Source organism: Polistes dominula, unplaced genomic scaffold (assembly GCF_049000335.1).
Source record: "Polistes dominula isolate Pdom_NZ unplaced genomic scaffold, Pdom_raw_medaka contig_26, whole genome shotgun sequence".
Taxonomy (NCBI): Eukaryota; Metazoa; Arthropoda; class Insecta; order Hymenoptera; family Vespidae; genus Polistes; species Polistes dominula.
This window is the reverse complement of record NW_028300939.1, coordinates 1696580-1719425: the sequence shown is the minus strand read 5'-3', so window position 1 is coordinate 1719425 and position 22846 is coordinate 1696580. Positions and strand designations below refer to the sequence as shown.

Below are 22846 nucleotides of genomic sequence, written 5' to 3'. Positions count from 1 at the left end.
ACTAGAAACGAATTTGATAGTAGTGGTGCTAATGAAGAAACACACACGAGTGTATATATATATATATATATATATATATATGTATATAAAATAGAATGTAGAAGTATAGCAAAAGCTCTGAGTGGTTTTATATACGTTCCTTTTATATTTCCCGCCTTTAAACTAACCCCCCTACAAGGGCGGACTTTTTAAATCGACCTTCTCAATGTAGAACAATACAGAGTTCCCCCTTTTTTTTTTTTTACTTCTATCTGTCGTACTTCATTATTCCGTTGTCACCAGACTCGTGTATTTGCACACGTACTTTCACTTTTTATCTTTTTTTTGTTTTTAAACATCGGTGAAAGAATTCTTTGATATTTTGAGTAATCTTTATCTTTATTTTCTTTGATCATATATATAGAACATAAAATATTGTCCAATGAGTTTTTTTTTTATTTCCGAAAGATTTTCACGGACATTGAGAAAAGAGGAGAGAAAGAAAGAAAGAGAGAGAGAGAGAGAGAGAGAGAGAGAGAGAAGGAACAGTTAAGGATGACCCTAATCGTAATTCCAGTGAGATCAGGATCCCGAAAATCGTATGGGTTGGATCTAATTTGTTGGCAGGGGAGATTAATGGTATCTACGCCACTGCGGTTACTTCCCTTAGCTCGTAGCTTCGGGGATCGACCGTCTATTTTAGACGAAGGGTATGAGAACCTAAGGAAGAAAGAGAGAGAGAGAGAGAGAGAGAAAGAAAGGGTGGAAAAGGAAGGATGTGAGGATCCTTCGAGAATTTGGAATATAAAATGAAAATATATTAATCTTTATTAAAATTATATATTTTGTTTGTTTGTTTGTTACTCACATACATTATAATTTAATATTAAATTGCAATAAACTTACTCCTATGTTTTGTTTCATATTCATCTTTTTTCTTGTTATAAATAAATTTAAGTGCACGTGGTACTTTAAAAATTCTGAAAAAAAAACAAACACAAATTTTATCTTCAAAGTTTTTATTTAAAATAAACAAATATAGAAAAATTCATGCAAATAATTTCTACTTAAATTAGATATAAATTGATACAACGTTACGAAACATAAAAAAATAAATAAAAAGAAACAAATAAAAATAAAATTAGAGAATACTATTGGATTAAAATAGGAAAAAAAAAGAGAGAAGAAGAAAGACAAAAAAAAAGAAAAAGTAAGTTGGGAACGTAAAGATCGGAGGGTTTTCCATCCCTTGGTTGAAAAAAAAAAAAGTACCCAACGTGGACCCTTGGGGGTCTGGGGCTTAATTGGATCGAATCGAGTCGAAGCAATGACGAACGACGTGGGAAGAGAAAACGGCCAACAGGGGGATGAAAAGGGGTGGTTTACTTCAACCTTGTCGTCGTCGTCGTCGTCGTCGTCGTCGTCGTCGTCGTCGTCGTCGTTATACTCGTTTCGCGTCTTAAATTTCAATTATTTTCAAGTCTCAGAAAGCGAATCGTCGAGAGATTGTGGTTTAACGTGTTGGTTAATTTAACGCTGATAGAAGGACATCTTCGTAGTTGAATAAATTGTTTCGTTCTATTTCAATCGATTTTCATTGGTTGACCACGATTAATTAGACTCGTCTCGTCTTATTGTAAATCGGGTCCTATTGTCAAGCCCTTTTTTTTTTTTTTTCTTTATAGAAGACTCATCGTTACCTTTAACCCTCAGTCAGACTTGAAAATCTCGATCTTTAGTTTTAAAACCGATAACGAATATATTCCGGTACTTCGAATATTCTTTATCATTGTTTCTCTCACAAAAGTCTTCACTTACTTTATTTCTATCTTTCTTTTTCTATCTATCTATCTATCTATCTATCTATTTCTTTTATATTTCTGTCTTTTCTTCATTGATCCTTTTCTCTTCGATAGTTGTTGGTATCTTGTTACTTGTTAAATTCGATCCCCCTCCCTGCCCTCCTACCCTTCATCTTTTTTTTATCTAATGAAAACGAATTCTTATTTTGTTTTTCTTTTCTATTTCTTACTTTCTTTCTATCCTTAAAGAAGTTTGCATTACATCGATGAGTTTTTGATTGAGTTAATTGGAAAGTCTCGAACGTACTGTACGAACGAGAACTAAGATTTTGTTCTTCTTCTTCTTCTTCTTAAAATTATAGATAAAATAAAATAACAAATAAAGCTATATTGTGTATCACGAAAGAATAATCCCTTTTTACAATCGCATTAACTTTCTTTAATGGTGATCTACGAGTTCTCGTTGAATTATCAAGGGAATCGATAAAACTATGATCGATCGATAAGTCGATTCTTATCTAAGAAATGAAAATAAAAATGAAATAAAATAACTAAGTAAATAGGATTTGTCAAGTATAATACGTTTGTCTTATTTTCGATTAAATATTTTTATTAACATTTTTCCTCTTATATTTGTACAGTAACAAAAATATGAAAGAAACAACAAATTAAAACAAGCCTCGTAAACGAGCCTCGTAAAAGAGTCTCGTAAAAGAGGCTAGCTTACGAGGCTAGCTTACGAGGCTCTTTTACGAGGCTCTTTTACAAGGCTCTTTTACGAGGCTCGTTTACGAGGCTCGTTTACGAGGCTCTTTTACGAGGCTCGTTCACGAGGCTCTTTTACGAGGCTCGTTTACGGGGTTCGTTTACGGTTCGTTTACGTTTGTCAGGGTTGCGTCAAGTTTTCGTCATGGTTGCGAACATTGAATCATAAACCAAGAATAGGAAAAACTATGTAGCTATATTCTTTCTCATTATCTTGCAGGTTCTATCCTACATGCTTGCCTAATTTTCTTTTCTTATTTATTTTTTTTGTCCGTTTCATAAACGCCCGTTGCTCTGTTACACCGACGCCAACCGCACTGTTCCATTTTGTTTAAATCACACCTTATCTAAAGAAGTTTTCATTTTAAATAGAAAAAGAAAAAAAAACAAAATTACTTTTGATAAAAAAACATGTTTACAGGTATAAATAAATTTAACACTTATTTTTACAACTATTTGTAACAGAGAAGATAAGAAAAAATTAAATACAGGTGAAACATCCTGTATATGTTTTCGAATAACATGGTAACGTTGAAGGGGGTAGGGGGTGGAGGGTTAGATTGGTGTTTGGATCGGCGTGTCTTATCGCTCTTTATCGCGAGAGGTTCTTCGAAAAGAGGTTTGCATAGTCGCTTTTATAGAAGGCCGTTAAGGAGGTCCCGTGTAAAACTCGCCGATCAAAGCTTAAAAGAATTTCCTGTTTATGCTTCCAGGTAAAATGAAATTTAAATCCCTTCTCACGGTCTTTAGTCACTTTATTGCCCCACGTCACGTGTTCTTCTATCCTTCCTTCCTTTCTAAAACTTTTCATCTATATCCCACTCAAGTATTTCCATCCCCCCTTTATTTTTATTTTTTTATCTCTGTCTGACATTTGAGATTACTCATTTATATCATATTATTTTTATATATTTTCTTGGTATCTGGTGTAAATTATTTGAAGAACAATTTGTTTTTAGTATGTTGTGTATTTGTTAATTAAATTATTTAATTTTTTAATTATATATAAATATATTATATTATATTATATTAATATTTTTAATTATAATTTAATATAAAATTAAATAATTATTTAATAATATTTAATAATTAATAATATTATAATATTAATCCTTTAATATTCGAGGATTAATTAATTAACAGATTAGAATTATTATAATCCCAATAAAGTGGTTTACTAGTCAGCACTTTTCAAATTACTATCGGATAGTCTCATTTTCGTTTGTAGATTTTTCTTTTCTTATTCAAAGGGCAGACGAAAATAATGTGAAAAAAAAGATAAAAAAAAAAAAAATTATCTAGGGATAGGGATTGTTGAACCTAGCAGGCAACCCCCATGGGGTAGAAAAAGAAGATCGTGTCGATGCGTCTAGTCGGTCGTTACTACTTTTTCGCCTCTTTGCATAGGTAATTGCCTTCAACGAAGGATCAAGGTAGTAAGAGGAAGGGATGAAAGGGTGCTAGAAGCCTTCTATAAGGATGGAAAAAGGTAAGGCCTTGCTTGGGTAAAAAGTATTGCAACGACGATGAAGACTTGGACAAAGGAAAGATGATAGAAAAAATTGGATTGTAACAACCCTTCATGTCGAAGATAAATCTTTTTACCCTTTTTATTATTATTATTATTATTATTATTATTTGAATAAGAAAAAAGAAGAAATTTTTTTATTTTTATAAACTTTTCATTCATTTTTCATTCATTATCTTCATCAAATTGTTTATTTTGTTTCTTTTTTTTGTTTAATGTAAGGAAATTGTTTTCAAAGATATTTCAAAGGATTTTCTTTTGTTGAGATGACGATGAAAGAAACAACTTTTTAAGTTGTCAATGTATTTTTAAACAATGGTTGAAATTGTTAAATCATTCGATTTGATAGAAAATATAAAAAAGGAAGATTAGATCGTACGTGACAGTGAACGTAAGTTTCGTATTTCGTTGGATTATCAAGGACGATAAGTTGGTAGAAATATCGATTGAATTTACCTGAAAAGGTAAACGTGGCCACTCATTTAAGAGAAAAGACTGCATAAAGTAATACGAGCCACTTTTGGCTTAATGAAACTTTGTTGACTTTCGTGAGATTCGAGATACTTCATTAGTTCGTACGGCCGTTTCACTTCGTCAAATTCTTCTTACCTTTCAACTTTTTACCATAAACCTTTTTCACTCTTTTCCCATTATTTATTCTTTCTTCGAAGAATCTATTGTCCGATATTACAAAAATCGAACGGAATTCGATAGGATAGGAAATTTTTGAATCAAACAAACTAACATTTGACTTTTTCTTTCTTTACGTTGGAATTGTTTGTGAAATTTTTTCTTTTGAAAAGGAAAGAAAAAAAAAAGAAGCAAAGTTTTTACACTTTCCTAGTTAGTTAAGAAAAACAATTATTATTATTGTTTCAATATTAGTATAATATTATTCGTAATATAATATAGTAGTATATTAATATAATTATAAATATTAATATAAAATAAATTTATAAATATATATATATTAATTTGATTTATTTATTTATTTATATATTATATTAATTTATTAATATTATTTTATTAATATTTATATATTATTTATAAATAAAATATTTAATAATTTTAATCTAACGAGATATATTTAAACCTTTGAATAAACACTGAATAAAAGATAATATTTAAATCAATTTTTTTTTAATCACGTCAAATGTTTGTTAAGGGCAAAAACATTTCAAAGCATGAAAAATATCAAATCTTCATACCGAATGAAATTGGTATTTTTCGAAGGATAAACGAGAGTGATAGGATGAATGAAAGATGGAAGAAGACGAAATAAACCTTTTAACGTTTCTCAGGCGAATAATCGTGCTCGTTTAGTGAAGGTTCGGGGGAAGGGAAAAGGGGAAGAGGGAGGAAGGGAGGTAAAAGGTGCGAAACGTTCCATAAAATCATTCGGCCTTGAATTTCGAAATATTCTTCTTCCTGACGTCAGCAAAACTCTGGCGATATGAGAACTCACTGGATTTTCTCTCTCTCTCTCTCTATCTCTATCTCTCTATCTCTCTTACTCTTTCATTCATTCATTCTGTGTTACACACATACACACACACTTTTACAAGCTTCTCTAACCACCTGCGTTCTATAGAGACTCCTATCTATTCCCTTCCACTTACTTAGTCCTAGAGGTAACGAGCGTAAAGGTATGAGTAAAGGGAGTTGGGGAAGTACGAGCCCTTCGATCCACCATCCGCAATTTGCCGCGGCTTTCGACGTAACGGTACCGAGATAATTGCGATTACGTTCTGACTGAATAAAAAAAAAAGGAAAAAAATAATGAGAGAGAGAGAGAGAGAGAAAGAGAGAGGGATTTCTTTCAATAATAATCGTTTTCTTATTATCGCCAACTTGACGTTGGGTTAATTAAAATACGAGAAAGGGGCGGGAGTGAGTTCGTACGAGAAAAGTGTTCATTTTTTATGTTTTCTTTTTTTTTTTTTTTAAATCAATCAAGAGTGATAAATAATTTTCGATTATTATTAAAGTGAAAACTTCTTTAAAATGGGTGTGATTTAAAAATTGTTTGACAAAAAGAAGTTTGAAAGTTTGACTTTTAAATTGTGTAATATGCTCACATGTTTTGTTGTTGTTGTTGTTGTTGTTTGTTTAAAACTTCGTAATATTTCTTCTTTTTTTTTTCTAATATTATTTGGCAAATATTATTTCTTATTTTAAGGTAAATAATATCGTAGTACGTTATTTTTTTGTGAAAAAAAAAAAAAAAGATTTGAAGAAACTTTAAACTCTCTCGCAGATATTTTTCTAAATCTTTTTTCGATCTTTCAAAGTTGTTATTGTAAAATGTTCGAAGTGAAGAAGAATAGAGAGAGAGAGAGAGAGAGAGAGAGAGAGAGTTACATTAGAAAGAACAGAGTTAGAAAAAAAAAAGAAAAAAAAAAGAAAAGGATAGAAGAACAGAGAGACAATGATATAGTATTGGGATAGATACAGTTTTACGGCATGGTGATCGTCGAAAAGTTTTCTGAAAAGGGAGTGTGTAGTCAGCAGTTTGTAAGTTTTGTAAAACTTGGCGAACAAGTCAGTGCGAAGACTAGAAAAAGGGTTTACTTGTCTAGCCATACCCAACGGAAATCAATTTAATATACTTTTATTTTTGTCCTACCTTCATTTCTTTCTTTCGATGTATCTTGTCTTTCAATTGATAAAATATTCTTACAGATTTGTCTCTATCTTTCGATAGAATATTATTTTATTATAATTTTATTTATTTTGCAATCAGTTATTTCAAAAAAAAAAAATAAAAAAATAAAAACATTACTTTTGTACTAGAATTTACATTTTTCAACACACACTGTATTTTAAATTGTTTCTTAATTTTTTTTTGTTTTTTTTTAATAAATTTTACATGAATAGAATATGTTTGTTTTTTTATTATTTTTATATATTATACATATTTTAATAATATTATTATTATTTTTATTATATATATTATGTTACATTATTATTATTATTTTATTTTATCAAACAGTACAACAGTTTACTTTAATGTATTACATTTTATTCTGTAGCTTTATATTATTCAATAAACACAAAATAAAATTGTAAAAATTACAAAGCAAACATTTTAAATATCATTTTAATAATAAATAAAATATATTTGTCATATATAACGATTTGATAGGTGTCCAAAGGTAGAGAATAAAATAAAAAAAAAAAGAAAAGGAACGTGCCAAAGGTATTGATCGGGTTTACCAATTCGAACGTGTCCGTTATAACATTGTAGCAATCGGAAGAACCGTCGGAGTGGCCGAAATAATTGGAGTACAGGGTAGGAAAATCGATCGATTTATCACACGACCTGGCACACTAGCATGAACGATACATACTCGTATTCACGACTCAAATTAACGAGTTAAAGATCACATTCAAACGATCATTCCAATCTTTCGTTTTAACACTTTTGTAATAATCGTAAATATATATCATGTTATGTGTAATACAAACTTCCTCTCTCTCTTTTTTTACTCTCAACATTTTTCTCTCTGTTTTTTTTTTTTTTTTTTCATTATTCACATTTATGTTTAGATTTCAAGCTATAAAATCAAAGTATGTGTTATACATATATATATATGTTTGTAAACAACACATAGGATCCGATGTTGATGATGGGTTCTCGTTAATCTTCGCATCGTTAAATAAAAATCTTCGTAGGAAACATCGTATGACCTCTGAAGTGACGTACTGTCTGAAGCGTGAAGCGAAAGTAGAAGGTTGAAAAAAGAGAGAAATAGAAAAACAGAAAGAAAGAAAGAGAAAGAGAGAGAGGGAACGAGGATAGCAAGAGTTACCGTCGTCGTGTAAAATTAAATTTTTAACGAGCTTTCCAGTCGTTCGTCTTTCTCTCTCTCTCTCTCTCTTTCCCTCTCTCTTTCCCCATATTTCCCTTTCCTTTCCTTTCGTTTTTCTCTCCCCTTTTACCTCTCTCACTTTCTTAGAAACTTTTCATAGTTTGTTGGTGTACGAAGTAAATATCTGCACATTGGTAATTAAATTCGATTCGACCGCAAATGGGGATTGAAGCTTTTTACGAAGGAAAGAAATAACGAAGAGTGTTTTTTTTTAGGGGGGGAGGAGGGAAGGGGATGAGCATACGTCATGGGTACAGTACTATCTATTTGTTTATATATATATATATGTGTGTGTGAGTGTATGCGTTGGGTTGTGTATATTTCGAAGAGGACCTAAGAAAAACGACAGGGAAGAACTCATTGGAAGCTTCAGGCAAACTTTCCTTTCGTTATTTGTCACGATGCTATTTTGCAATTTAATGTTGTCTCTTTCTCTTTCTCTTTCTCTTTCTATCTTTATCAAGCTTTTTCTAGTTCTATCCTTTAACTTTATCTACCATTCCTTTACTTTAGTTAACGTGCGTTTTCGCAAATGACGTTTTCGTTGTAAATACGAAGGAAAATCGCTATGTTGTCGTCGTCGTCTTCTTCTTCTTCTTCTTCTTCTTCTTCCTTTTCCTTTTCCTTTTCTTTTTCTTTTTCTTCATGGTTGTGTAGTTTTCTCTCTCTCTCTCTTTTTCTTTTGAGAGATAAATCGAGAATCGGAGTGAAAAAGGGAAAAGAAGAAAGAGAGAGAGAGAGAGAGAGAGAGAGAGCTTTTCAGTGGAAGTAATTTTCTTCGAGATTATTTTTCGAACTGGATGTAATCTTGACAAGACGACCGAATATTTTCCACGTTTGATCTTCGTTTCGTTTAATCAAATTATTCACAAAGTACTTTACGTGCATTCATCTTTTTTTTTTATTTTTTTTTTTTATTAAATTCATTTTATTTGTTTATGTTTTTGTTATTCGCTAGAATAAAAATCAAATTACGTACGTACGTATTTTAATAATACGAATTTTTATTGTACATTAAATCAAAGGATCATTTTTTTTTCTCTCGTCTCATAATTATTATTAATTTTTTATTAAATAATAGAAAATAAACAGAGAAAGAGAGTGAGTATTGATAGGAAGAAAAGTAGATAGAAATGGCGATGATATGTAGTGGTATCGAGAAATAATCCAAAGTACCTTCCTACTGGGAGAACATGTCGTAGGGTCGCGAAAAAACACACGTTATTATTAAAAAAGTTGAGGTTGTTATCTCGCTGGCATTCGCCCATTAATTGCACCGCATCTCTGTTCCAACCCTTCCTGTCAAGTCTCCATATTTGTGTGTGCGTGTCTGCGTTTGCGTTTCGTAGTATTCGTACACATCCACCAACTTATTTGTACGTAAAACGCAAACGTACGTACGAGATATTTCGTTTTCTACTACTGACAATGAGAAAGAAAGAAAAAGATAGAACGTGTGTACATGAATTTGTGTGTTTTTTGTGTGAGTGTTGGGTTTGAGAGAGAGAGAGGTCTAATAATGAATGAGTAAAAGAAAGATAGAAATAAAGAGTATGTTTGTGTGTGTGTGTGTATGAAAGAGAGAGAGAGAGAGAGAGAAAATGGGATGGGTGTCTGGACGTGCGACGACCCGAAACGTCCGCGTGCACCGGTGCAGTCGGATTAATAATTTCGTGATATTGCTGGCAGTGTAACAGTAGTACCACTAGTAGAAATGTGTCTAGCAATAGTAGTATAGAAATGTTAGTATCATTTGTGTGTTCTTCTCTCTCTCTCTCTCTCTCTCTCTCTTAACTATTCCAAGTAACCGAGAGAAATCCATTTGTCTGATCTATTTAAGGTTCAGAAATATCAAATATAAATTAACCAAAGTATAATTTAACGTTTTTATAGGATAATATTTTGGTAGATGTGTTAAGAGGATCGATCGTGTAGATTAAATTTAAATTTGATCAGAAAAAATAAAAACTACAATAATTATGTAGGTTAATTTGTAATTGTAACAAGAGGGATGAGAGTTTGGATATTTTTGATATTTTTCGATTGATGAGGGGGTGGGTAATATTCATGCGTCATAGAATATAATTCGCAAATGTTCACGGTAAACGGAGATCTATCGATTCATTAGCTCGACGTTTAACGACATGAAATTACGATGAATTTTCGTTCATTAAATATGATAGAACCCAACCTATCGTGTTTTACCTCATTAAATCTTACTGTTTAGTGATAAAAGTCAACGTTTAACGAATCACTGATTGTAAATCATTCTATTTCCACATCTCCCTTTTCTTTCTTTAATTTTCACTTGAAAGGGTAAGCAGTTCTAAGGATTAACATTCCATTGTATAAGGGCACAGTTGTTTTCTGTCTCTGTCTAACTCACTTTCTGTCAAGAAGTCTCTTAATGGTAGATTTCAAAGTCACTGTTCTAAGCTGCCATACTCAGAAGCAACGAGTCAAGTTCCTTTGAACATGGATAGTTGAACAGGTCCAGTATAGTTGAATTGGAACATAGAATCACATCAATTGAGCCGACGATGATGTGGCTTTTCTCTCTCTCTCTCTCTCTCTCTCTCTCTCTCTCTCTCTCTCTCTCTCTCTCTCATGTCCTTTTCTTCCCTTTTGTAGCTTTCTCAGACTTCGTTTCACAAAATGTATTATTATTTTATTAATAACATGAATTCCTAATTGAAATGATTCAAATCAATACAGATTTAATTCTATAAATAATAATCACAAACCTTATTAATGGAATAAGAGCTTTTTTTGGACTGACTTGATTCGTATTGGATTTTAAAATAATATTCAATAAGTATGTGTATAAGTAAACACACAGACACACACGTATATATTTCAAATGAAAATGTTCGATATAATTCTCTTGTATCGTGTGTATAATAATTCTATGGTTTAAAGATAATATTGAACGAACGTTGGCTTCACAGTGTAAAGGATTACAAGTAACAAAAAGCATATTAACGTGTGAGGATATTATTCATTTATAGAAAAATAGAAATTTTCACATAGGACAAATGAGATCATTTTTACGATATTAAATTCGTATTTGTATTTTATCGACAACGTTAACGGAAATGGAAGATACAATTTTTGTCGACAAATTTGAACCGTATATATCTCGTGTAAAGGATTAACGAGAAAAAAAATATATATACACACCCACACATACATGGAAATAAAAAAAAAAATAAATAAAAGGGAAAGAAGAAGGGCAGAACGAGTCCTACGTTTTACGGAAGAGTGATTTTCGATATACGTAAGCAGAATACATGGTGCCAGTAAAGGTGGGTGTATACGCACTACATACTTTCGTAATGTTTGCTATCGGGTCGAGCTTTCGAAAGCTTCGATAGGATATATATATATGTAGGATACATACATCGAAGCTTTTGAAAAGGATCACAGACGCGTTTCGATAAGCGGCGACTCGTATTAACGGCGATTCCCATAGCGAAGGATGTCGCGACGTAACGTATGGGAAATGTAAAAAGGAAAGAAAAAAGGGAATGTACTTTACATACATACGCGTATGTGTGTATATATAAATAAATATCAAAAAAGATACATACTATATTTGTATAAATACAATTCTATGTGTGTGATGTGTGTTTTTATCTATCTATCCCCTTTTTTTCTTGTTTATTTTTCGAATGGTCGTCGTTGTAATCGTCCTCGTCCTCGTCGTCATAGTCATAGTCATAGTCATAGTCGTCGTAGTCATCATTTCAGAGAAGGAGGGTTTCATTATCCGCACTTTTTAATAAGCAACGTGTACGCAAAAACGAAGCGGGGATTTATTTTTTTTTTCGGCATACAACACAACAACAAAAAACAACGGGGCTTTTCAATTTCATCTCCAATGCATCTTTCTAAACATTCTATCTCTCTTTACTTCAGTGTAAGAGTTTACCTCGACGAATCTCTCGTCATGCGTGGTCCGATTTTGCTTTTTTTTTATTTTATTTTTTTTTTTTTATAATCGTCTATTGTGCAAATAATATGTAAAAGAACGAAAATAATAATAACAGACTGGTATATCGAAGTCATGCATCGAATAATAACTTTTCGAATAACATATTTTTTTATTTGATTAATTTTGTTGTTGTTACAGTAAATAAATATGTTTGGTATTTATAAATTAAATCGATTTTTCTTTCTTACAAAGATTATACAATTGGGATTGATTTTCGGTGAGAATGTAATCCATGTTATTATAATGATTCGTCGAATGTACGAATGCATTGAATAAGAGAGAGAGATCGTATACATGTATGTAATACGTATGTATATGTATTAGAATGAGAGAGATAGCAATAAGTATAAACGTAACGCACGAATGGTGATTATTAATTTAACGTAATTAGGATATAGTTCGGATGTAGGATTCACTGTGTGTCGGTAATGTTGAATATTAGAGGTACCAGGGGGGTGGTAGTTTGGTGGTGTGAAAGGGGGCCGAGTGGAAGGTGAGAAAAGAGGGAAGAGGTGGAATATGAGTAGGGAGTGTACGAAATGTAGGTCGTTCGGTGAACTAACCACCGCGACCATTGAAATAATTACGCTCACTGCCCGTTAATTTCGAGGTTCACCGCGGTGTACGTATACGCCGGTTGGTCTGTTCTCACGCATATATCCGGAAAGCGATGGTGACACCAACGCAACTTTGGACCACCCAGATAATACACCGAATGGATAATCTCAGTGCGCGAGCGCGCATAATGCGCCAATGTTCGTACGTTCGTTCATTCGTTCATTCGTTCGTTTTGCTATAGTCCTTGTATTGTACACGATCGGTAACGATCGTACATCGTTAACGAGCTGCAAAATAGTTAACTTGGGTCTATATATATATAATATTTGTCTCTGTCCTCATGTATGTATGTATATATGTATGTACGTATGTAATTCTGGATAAATGTGTATTTATATTAACTTAAAGTAGGTTCTTCTTTTTTATTTAAATCATTTGAAATTTTACATTTAATTTAAAAAGAAAGATTTTAATTAAAATCATTGAGCTTTTCTCATTGATTATTAAACAAATATTAACAAATTTAATATTTTTTTTTCCAAGAGTTAGAGTATATATAATATTAAGTATTAGTAAGTAAAGTAAGTATATATACACTATAAAAGTATAGTAATTGTTTAATCAAAGGATTAAGTTTAGATTTATTTCTATAAGTTTGATATTCGGATAAAGAATTTTTTTTTATAAATTGTGAACGTAATTATTTTTCTTTTTTTTTTGGTTTTCTTATTGTTACTGAAAAGGAATCATATTGCTTCAGTATTTTAGAAACGAAACGTTATCCAACGAGAATGGAAAATCGCGATAGGTTCGTGTTACACTCTTGATCCTCGTGTTTCATGACATCGGAAATTCCTTCTCTCTCTCTCTCTCTCTCTCTCTCTTGTGCTTTTGTAGGACGTATTGAAAGTGGAAGAGAGGTCGAATGGGAGTGTAGAGGATATGGGAATGGGAATGGGTGATGTGCGGGGGTTGAACGAATGATCGATTCGAATATCACTTTGCAGGACTCCGATCCATACCTCAGCGAATTTAATCAAACGGTAAGCATGGTAATGCACTTATGAAAGCCGATATGTGTGTGGAATTAGGACTGTCGCAGAATGTTCTGTACTTCATCTCTCTCTCTCTCTCTCTCTCTCCCTCTTTCTATCTATCTATCTATCTTGTTATTTCCCACGTGTAGTACTACGAGGAAAATTAATATGCTATCGTTGTATCCATAGGTTTCATTTAAAGGTAGACGAATGTTTTTTATTATTGAAGTGAAAATTTCTTTAGAATGTGTGTGATTTGAAAAAAAATAAAACGCGGTGATGTAGTGGGGAAAGGAAACGGACGATGCAGTGGGCGAAAGAAACGGCCTTAATACAACGTAAGAAGAAAAAAAGAGACAAACATATTATTATTTATAAAAGTATTTGATTTGCAAACATTTTTTAAAAGTGTTTTATTATTTACTTTCTTTGTAATTATTATAAAAGTGTGCGCCTGTATGAATGCAACCCTCCAGACGAATTTGTTTTTTTTGCCCAGATAAGCAACCCGTCATACATACATGTATAAACAGTTTTGACTGGAATCAAATTTTATTTTAGAAATATATTTTACATTATAATAATTTCTATCACACACAGACACACACACACACACCATATGCATATGTTGGTTGAGTTTATTTTTGCTTTTCTCATAGAAAGTTTATATTTTATTAATACGAAAGATCAATTTTATACATATATATTTGATATAAAAATAATGTATAAATAAAAATACAAATAAAGTAAAAAATCGTAGAAATGGTTGTAGAGTAAAAAAAAAAACATAAAATAAAATAAAATAAAATCATAATTAAAAGTCGAATAAGTAAAGGTACCGTAATTTTCATTAGATCGTTTCTGTCGTTTGGGTTTGCCTATTCATATAATTCGTTGATTACAAATTATTAAGTAAACCGTAGAGAGGGATTGAACGAGGAGGGTGAGTTTGTAGGGGGGTTGGAAAGCAACGCTAATGATAACGACAAACACGTCCGTCGACAATTATCGACGTTAAATTCGTTGAGCGATACAATTCTACACATATACATATATCTATGTACACATATGAATGTTTATTTATATATATATGTATACGGTATAACATTACGGGTTATATTGTGTTGAGAGAATGGATAATGCAATACGTTTGTATGTGTATTTCTATGTGTATATATACATAGATATATATATATGCAAATGTGCATATGTGCACGATCGGCAGGAATCTCTGGCATACATTCGAACGATTATCGTGAATCATTAGCGATATCATTTACAGTATTTTTCTTTTTGTTTTTTTTTTGTTTTCACGAATTCTTTCAACATGGATACGCGTACAATTTGTTATAGTCGCATAAACAAATAACGAAGAAAATTCGTTATTGCAACGAGTAAATAATTTTACAAGCGATTTAACAGAAAACGTTTTAACATTGTACTTCATTACCGGTATACACACACTGTACAAAGTTTTATTTGTTATTTTTCGTATACTTTACAACGATCGTTTCCTTTTTTTTACATTTTTCTTTTTTCTTTTTTGTTACATTGTTTTTCACAAAGTAAATCAAATTTTAATCTAAACGTAAATTGTCTTGTATCGATATTTCATAAAGAGCAAGATATTTTTGTCGATAGACGAAACGTGTATCTAGAAATTTTTGCTTTCAACGCGTTCTAGAAAGGATATTAAAAGGTAGTCGCAAAAGAAGAAGAAGAAGAAGAAGAAGAAGAAGAAGAAGAAGAAGAAGAAGAGAAAATCGGAGGAAAATCGTTACACGGTGAAAAAGTTTGGGCAGCAAGAGTTGAGAGAGAAACGACGAAAGGTTTCATAAAGTTTCGAACGGACTCGGTGGTTACTTTTCTAAAAGTGCACCAGTAATGTTGCCTCTAGAAGAGAGAAAAATACAGAAGAGATTTCTAGATGATCTATCTGGTTTTTAAATATATCTACAGTTAGTCCCAAAAATGATCTAACATTTTTATCTAAATGATAACATTTTCTCAAATTTATCAACAACAACAACAACAACAACAAAACCAGGGATGAATTTCATTGAAGTATTTCAATATTGATTTATTTATTTTTGTAATATTTTATTTTCTATGACATATATACAGTATAATTTAAACTGTATTGAGAGAGGGAGAGAATATATATATATATATATGTATTTTATTCGACGTTGACAAATTTATCGAATTTTTTGATAAAATAACGAAATGATTTTCTTTCAAAAAGAGATGTGTAATATAGGAAACATGGAGTGAGTGTTATGTTGGTAACTCCTAGCATGCCAACCGTGTAAACTTATAGTCGAAGTTGGAAACAAAGAGAGAATAGAAAGTCATCTTGGGAACCGTAAAGATGCGCATTTCGTCAGCTCGTGCACAATACAAATGCATTTTTCAGATATACGTTGTTCAACGAACATGGTTGTGAATCGATGTGCTGTGAATGTTACGTTTCTTTATTTCTTCTATTTCTTTTTCACACTTCCATTTTCTTTAAAAGAAAATGTGTTATAAATATATGTATACAGGTGGGGTAGTAGAACATTCATTTATTCGAACAAATCGTGCACAAATGATTTTTCTAACAATTTTTCATACCTGTTCTACGAATCATTGAGTATTAATTAATATTGCGATTTTTAAAGGGAAAAACGTGTTAAATGAAAAATGATGAGTAATGTTTAGTCACGTGAATTTGATATTTATTAATAGATTGATGTGTGTAAAAACATTTTTCAAAATGTCATCGTGATATTTTCATTCTACACGTGTTATTAAATTTTATTTGATCTTTTTTTTTATCTTTTCAATAAAACACAATCTTTGATCTAGTATTAAACTTAATTAATTAAAATATTATAGAAAGTGTACATAGGTACAGTTGTTGTAAAGTTTTGAGCTTATGCATTAGAAAATTGACAAGAAAAAAAAAACTTTGATTGATTTTTCAATTCATTTTGATGATATATTTTTCAATTTCATACAATATTCTCTCGTAATATTTTCTCGAAATAATTGAAGAAGTCAAACGATTTATTTCTCTTTATTCTCCAAGGTATATTAAATCTTGAAAAAGAATCTACATATAGTAGACTTTATTCGATGATACTTTGCTCTCGATAAAATGAAAAAAAAAAAAAAAGAAAAGTATTCAGATTTCAATATTGCATTGATACAATTGTTACTCTGTTCATCTTTGAAAATAATATCGAATATCGAACGTGACACATATTTTTATTCATAATAATAATAAATGTTAAAATTACTCGCTCCTGGAAATAAGCAATTTTAATTTTTTTTTTTTTTTTATATTCCACGAGAATAAAACAAAAAAAAACAGAATATTTTTCGCAAATGTAACTCATCGAAAAAAGATCATTGTATATTTTTTTTTTATTTTTATATGTTTGAAAAAGTCACACGACGAGTTATGGTTTTTCTACTTCGACGTGAAAACTTTCGCGATAAAGAGAGAGAGAAAGAAAGAAAGAAAGAAAGGGAAAGTTGTAGAGTACGATTTTGAAATTTAAATCAAGTTAAAGTTTCTCAAAGAATAATGAATGCTTATGGGTGAGAAAATTGTCCTTATTTCCATCGACGAACATCGACTAGACAAGATTCTTTGTTCAATAATTTACTTAAAAAAAATTTATATACAATTGACAAAACTGTAAATAATATTTAATATTACCACATAAATTAAACGTTTTAAAATCAATACTACGAGAACTTAAAACGAATTTAGTAAAGATATTCAAAGTAGAAAGTCTTTGTCTTTAAAAAATACGCACCCTTTAAAAGCTACTTTTACGTATTTTCACATTGAAACGAAAATGAGTAAGCCACTTTTGCTTGTGTGTTGAAAAAAGAATAGAAATAAAATAATAAAAAGAATCAAGGTAGGGATGAGAAGAAGGAAAAAGGATAAACACACGACAGAAAGTATGAGAGAGAGAGAGAGAGAAAGAGAGAGTCATACGCAAAGCTCGAAAACATTCTTGTTTGCGCGTAACGAGCGCTTTTAATTTGCTAACAAAGGCCAAGCTCGTGCTAACGATCGCAGCAGGCTTTGATTTCGGCATTAAGCGAGATAAAAATAAACTATCTCTCTTTCTATCCTTCTCTCTTTATCTTTTTTTTTTTTTTTTTAAATGTTTCCTCTCTTCTCTCTCTCTCTCTCTTTTTTCGTTCTTTCATTTTTTTAATAATGCATTTCCCTTTCTCTCCTTTCTCATTCCCCTTTTTTTGTCGTTTGAAAAGTTTTTCGCATTATGTAGCAGAAAATATACAGCATCTGCTGTTGCGCTTCGTGTCATCGAAAGCTTGGAAAAGTTTTACTCGCCGATATTCGTTTTCCTGTCGAAATGACTAACGCATTCTATCGATTTTTTCCACATTCGTACGTTCGTTCGTTCATTCGTTCGTTCGTTCGTTCGTTCGTTCGTTCGTTCGTTTGCTTGATTTTATTTTATTTTTTTGTTCTTTCTCTCTCTCTCTCTCTCTCTCTCTTTTATCTGTAGTTCTTTCTCATCTTATTGCAAGCTCGTATCTAGATTTTTTGTCACGATCGTACGTTGTATTTCGCATCGATACCTATCTTTTCTTTTATACATACAAATGTATTTTCTATACTAATGCATATATATATATATACGTTCTTATTTTTGTTACTTTTTCTTTCTATCCTCTCATCCTTTTTTTTTCGTACGGACCAATTCCATTTGTATTTCATTTATTTATTTATATTTTATCGTTGAAATTGCATTTATATATATATATGTGATCGTTAGTGTTCTAACGGGAGTGATCACTGATTCGAGTTTGAAAAGAAAGTTCTTTTTTGTATTGGAATAATTAAAAGTTAGGAATAAGTTTAGTAAATAAGGCTTTCGTATTTTTCTTAAGAATAAGATTTCAGTTTTCTATTCGAGTTCAAGCCCCTTTCGTTTTATTCGAGAAACCTTTGCAGTTGTTGTTGTTGTTGTTGTTGTTCTTGTTGTAGTAGTAAATGTATAGATAAGTATTACCTGTTTTAAGTTCGTTCGATAAGAAATAGTACGAAGTGGTAGATAAAAAAACAAAAAAAAAAAAAGGAAATAAGAAAAGAAAGATGAGTATCGAGAGAAACGACAGAATGGTTGGTAGAGAAACAAGCCAAAAGGATTTTAGTTTTTCGCGTTTCGTCTAGCAGAACGAACCAAGGCCGCCGAACGGTTTGAATTTTCGTCGGGTCTGCTAAGTCCCTAAGCAGCTTACCGTTTTCGTTGTGCGCTTCGCGGATAGAGACAAAGCCGAGAATGCTTGCTACTAGTAAGAGGGAAAATAGAATGATAGAATGAAAAAGAAATAGAAGATGAACAGAAGAGAAGAGAATTTTTCCAGGTTCCAAACGAATTACGAAAAGTATCGATACACTTCAATCGTTCGAATCTTCTTGTTATCCTGCTAGTGATTTTCTATTGTTCTTTTTCTTCAATTTAATGTTCAAAGATTTGTCTTACTACCTTCATTGTATTCTTGTCTTCTTTCTAAACCTATATACGGATTTCTTTTGTTCAATTTTTCCTTTTTATTTTCATTCTCTATGAATTTAATACACTTGTTATTTAATCATGTTTAAAATTATATATTTATGGCGCGTCTAGTTAAAGGGTAAATTGAGAGATGCGCGCGCATACTGAGAGCTGCGCGCGCATCCGTAAGAGTCCCAGATTGAGAACGCGATAGAAATCTCCTGCGCATGCGTAAACTAGTCAGGTGACAGAAGCTTAAAGTTAATATTGTTAATATTAAAAGTTTTTAACATTTATTTATTGTTAATAATTATTTATATGTATATATAGTTATATGTTTTATTATTAAAGTGATTTTTCTTACGTTGTGCAGTGAAAAATTGATCAGTGATAAAACTTGTGTAAAAAATTTTGATTAATTAACTTTATAAACATTCATTATATTTTTGACAAATTGAGGTTAATTTTTGTAAGTATCTTTTCTTTATAAAGAATATATTTTATTAATTTATTAAATTTAACAATTTTGTTATATAAATCTTTTTATTTTATATTATAGATCATTATTTATTATCCGGATTTCAATTGGAAATGGATTCTAGTTTTGCATTACAATATTTGTAAGTATTAAAGTTGAAAAAGTTGAAAAAATAATCTACAAAATACTAAATAATATAATTAAATATCTTCTTAGAAATATTTCCCTTTTATAAAAAATGTTTAATTAATTGTAAAAATATTTTAGGATTATTTTAGTTTTGTTACATCAATGTACCAATGTATGTATATTAACCCATGTACATAAAACACCTATTGTTTTATTATACCATAATTGAACAGCTGATAAAGAAAGAGTTATAAATAATATTAGATGAAAATTTGAAGTAATGTGTATAACAACAAACTAGACAATGTTATAATACTTTGTATTTTTTTAAATGTTACTTTCATTTCTTTTTCTTTACAGCCAGTCAATTGTAAATAATGTAATTTAAATGATTCCTGTGTGTGATAGGGATGAGATTATTAAATAAATTTCTAGTTTATCACGTTCATTAGAATTAGGATTAGTAAATTCACATGATCAAATGATTTGATAGTAAAACAAACAAATATATGTATTTACACTATCCCCTATCATTTAGGATCATTTAAACACAGGTTTAAATCAGTCATTTGACATGAAATTTTGCAGCTCTTGTAGACGATTATTTACAGATCACGAACGTGTGTCTGAACGTTTGTGGAATTTCATGGAAGAGATTTAGATTCATTGCGTACTGCATTCCACCCAAACACAATTCAACGAAATTCATGATACTACATCAGCAAATAAATCTTCTACATTTTCTCTTATTTATTTTCTTTATATTTGTTATTTTAATCGTGAGATAAACGAGAAACATCGATAAGCAATCGAGTATTATCAAGTCCTACGAAGAATGATAATAAAAAAAAAAAAACAAAAAAAAATAAAAAAGAAAGAAAGAGAGAGAGAGAGAGAGTAAAGATAAAAAGGAAATCGTTATATCGAGGATAGTTGTTATTAATCGACGATCGGTTTTTAATATTTCAGTCTACCGAATCAAATGTTAAATTCATGAGTAATCTTTTCCTTTTTACCACCCCTCGTATTTGTTGTAAAAAAAAAAAACAACAACAACAACTGTGTGTCCATTTGAAAAGTAACCAACGAATCTGATGGATAAAGTATTGTTCTTTTCTTTTTTAAATGTTAATAAAAATTCTTTTGGATAAACCATTCGTATGGTTACAGATCAGCATTGTATTTTATCAGATTGGTTGTATATAATACTCATAGTAATTTGCATACAATCATATCAACCAATAATGCAGATAGTACCTGCAATTGTTCCGCACGTATTAATAATCTTTCTATGGGGTTTGTGATTCTCGCGAATTGGAATGTAGTAGACGATCCGATAACAGGTAAAGGGGTGTGAGGAGGTGGGATGCCTTCAATGGATTATTTTTTACTAAATCTGAATTTCAAATGATTTGTACGATGTGCTCGGCGACCTTCCACGTCGACACCCTTAGTGAGAAAGGGATCGATCGAATAACGAGCCTTTCTATTTTACGAGTACAAATGCTGCTTCAGAAAATATATACACAATACAAACTGAGAAAATATAAAAATATTTTTATCAAAGACTGTAGTTTTCTTTTTCTTATGACGAATACGAATAAAAACCAAGTTTATACATTAAAAAAAAAAAATATATATATATAAATCTTTCCTGAAATTAAAAAATAAAATTATAAAAGTGGGTGGGTGGTTTGAGAGGAACGTTTCAGTAAGAATTCGTGATTTAAATTACACTCGATTTTCATTTTGCTTGCAATAGATGATTACAATTTTGAAATATGTCAACGTTATAGACAGATTTGCAATTATTCTATATGAAACGTAACGGGAATGAATGAAACATTATTATTGTTAAAAATAATACGACACTTTTGATTGAGAAATTTTTTGATTCAACTACCATCAAAATAATCTAACCAGGATTTAGTATTTTCTATTTTTTTTATATTTCAATTCAATAACAAAATTGAACGTGCTATTTTGCTAAATTCAATCGCAATTATATGACAAATTTCTTTACAAGTATTTAAAGCATGAAAGTAGAATTCACGTGGCGACCATTTGTCTCGATATTTTGTTTCATGCTATTCGAACAAATGAAATACAATCCCAAATATTGTTTATATTAATTGGTAGACATTTTACATATTTCATGCTTTCAATGTTTAGATGAAAATTGTAGTTTTTATTTTTTTGTAATATTCTTGTTTATCAAGCAACACTAATTTTGTATCATTTTGTTTACAGCAACAGCAGCAACAACAGCAGAAGCAGTCAGAAGATCGGATCGATGATGTTCCAGAGAGAGGTTTCTGAATGAACAAGATTTGGCGGTGAGGGTGAGTTCATATTGAATTATATAACAAATTGTTTCTTATTTCATATTCTAACAAATATTTGAATGAACCCTAGTAGCACAAAATATTGAAAAATATTGAATACATATGTATTTAATATTAAAAAGAGATTCAATATCTTTTGTTGACACATGTATTGAATATTTTTCAATATTTTATGCTACTAGGGAACATATTTGAATTCTTATTTTGTTTAATACGAAGAGCCTACTTTACTGTAGCATCATTTGGTCTGACAAATCGTAACGAAGCATGATAATGGGTAGAGAGAAGTGCAAAGGGTTAATATTCGTGACAATGACGAGCACAGATTCGCAACATTCTCTCTCTCCCTTTCTATTTAGGTATATTAGGTAGAGGTTTGCAACAGAGTAGTGACACACGATGGGTTTCGTGTTACCTTCGCGCTCGACCTAGCGTGTATTTCGAGATTGAACATTCATATAAGATGATGATGTACATGGTACGTCACGTATTTGTAGCCATAAAGCAACGCCTGGATCATTGACATACATAGAGGGTTGTAGGGTATATATCTCCATATGTCTCTATTTCTCATTATGAAAGGGGGAGAGAGAAAGAGAGAGAGAGAGAGGAAATATAAGTGAAGTAGAGAAACGTGTGTAGTCGTCATTGGTATAGTTGTTTACCAGAGTGTGTCCAGTCACATATAAGAGAGCCTAATCACGAGGGTATATAACTGTTAGTCGGATACCGTGGAAATGTAACAGCAGTCGGCTCATTGTTACGAGCCACTGGTGTCCCTTGCGTCGAAAACAGGTTAAAGGTAATTGAGATGTTCTCTGACTTCAG

The 22846-nt window shown here is 31.0% G+C and overlaps 1 protein-coding gene across 17 annotated transcripts in view; it reads left to right on the top strand.

Moving 5' to 3' along the window:
• Dscam3 (Down syndrome cell adhesion molecule 3) overlaps positions 1-22846 on the top strand; it is a 172335-nt gene that overhangs the window by 13133 nt on the left and 136356 nt on the right. For 16 of the 17 annotated variants that reach the window (XM_089171605.1, XM_089171604.1, XM_089171606.1 and 13 more), the window contains exon 3: positions 21924-22015. The gene's annotated coding sequence lies outside the window, so the exon portion shown is untranslated. Of the gene's footprint in view, positions 1-19409; positions 19536-19625; positions 19687-21923; positions 22016-22846 lie in introns of those variants that run through there. The other variant, XM_089171612.1, reaches the window with a different exon arrangement.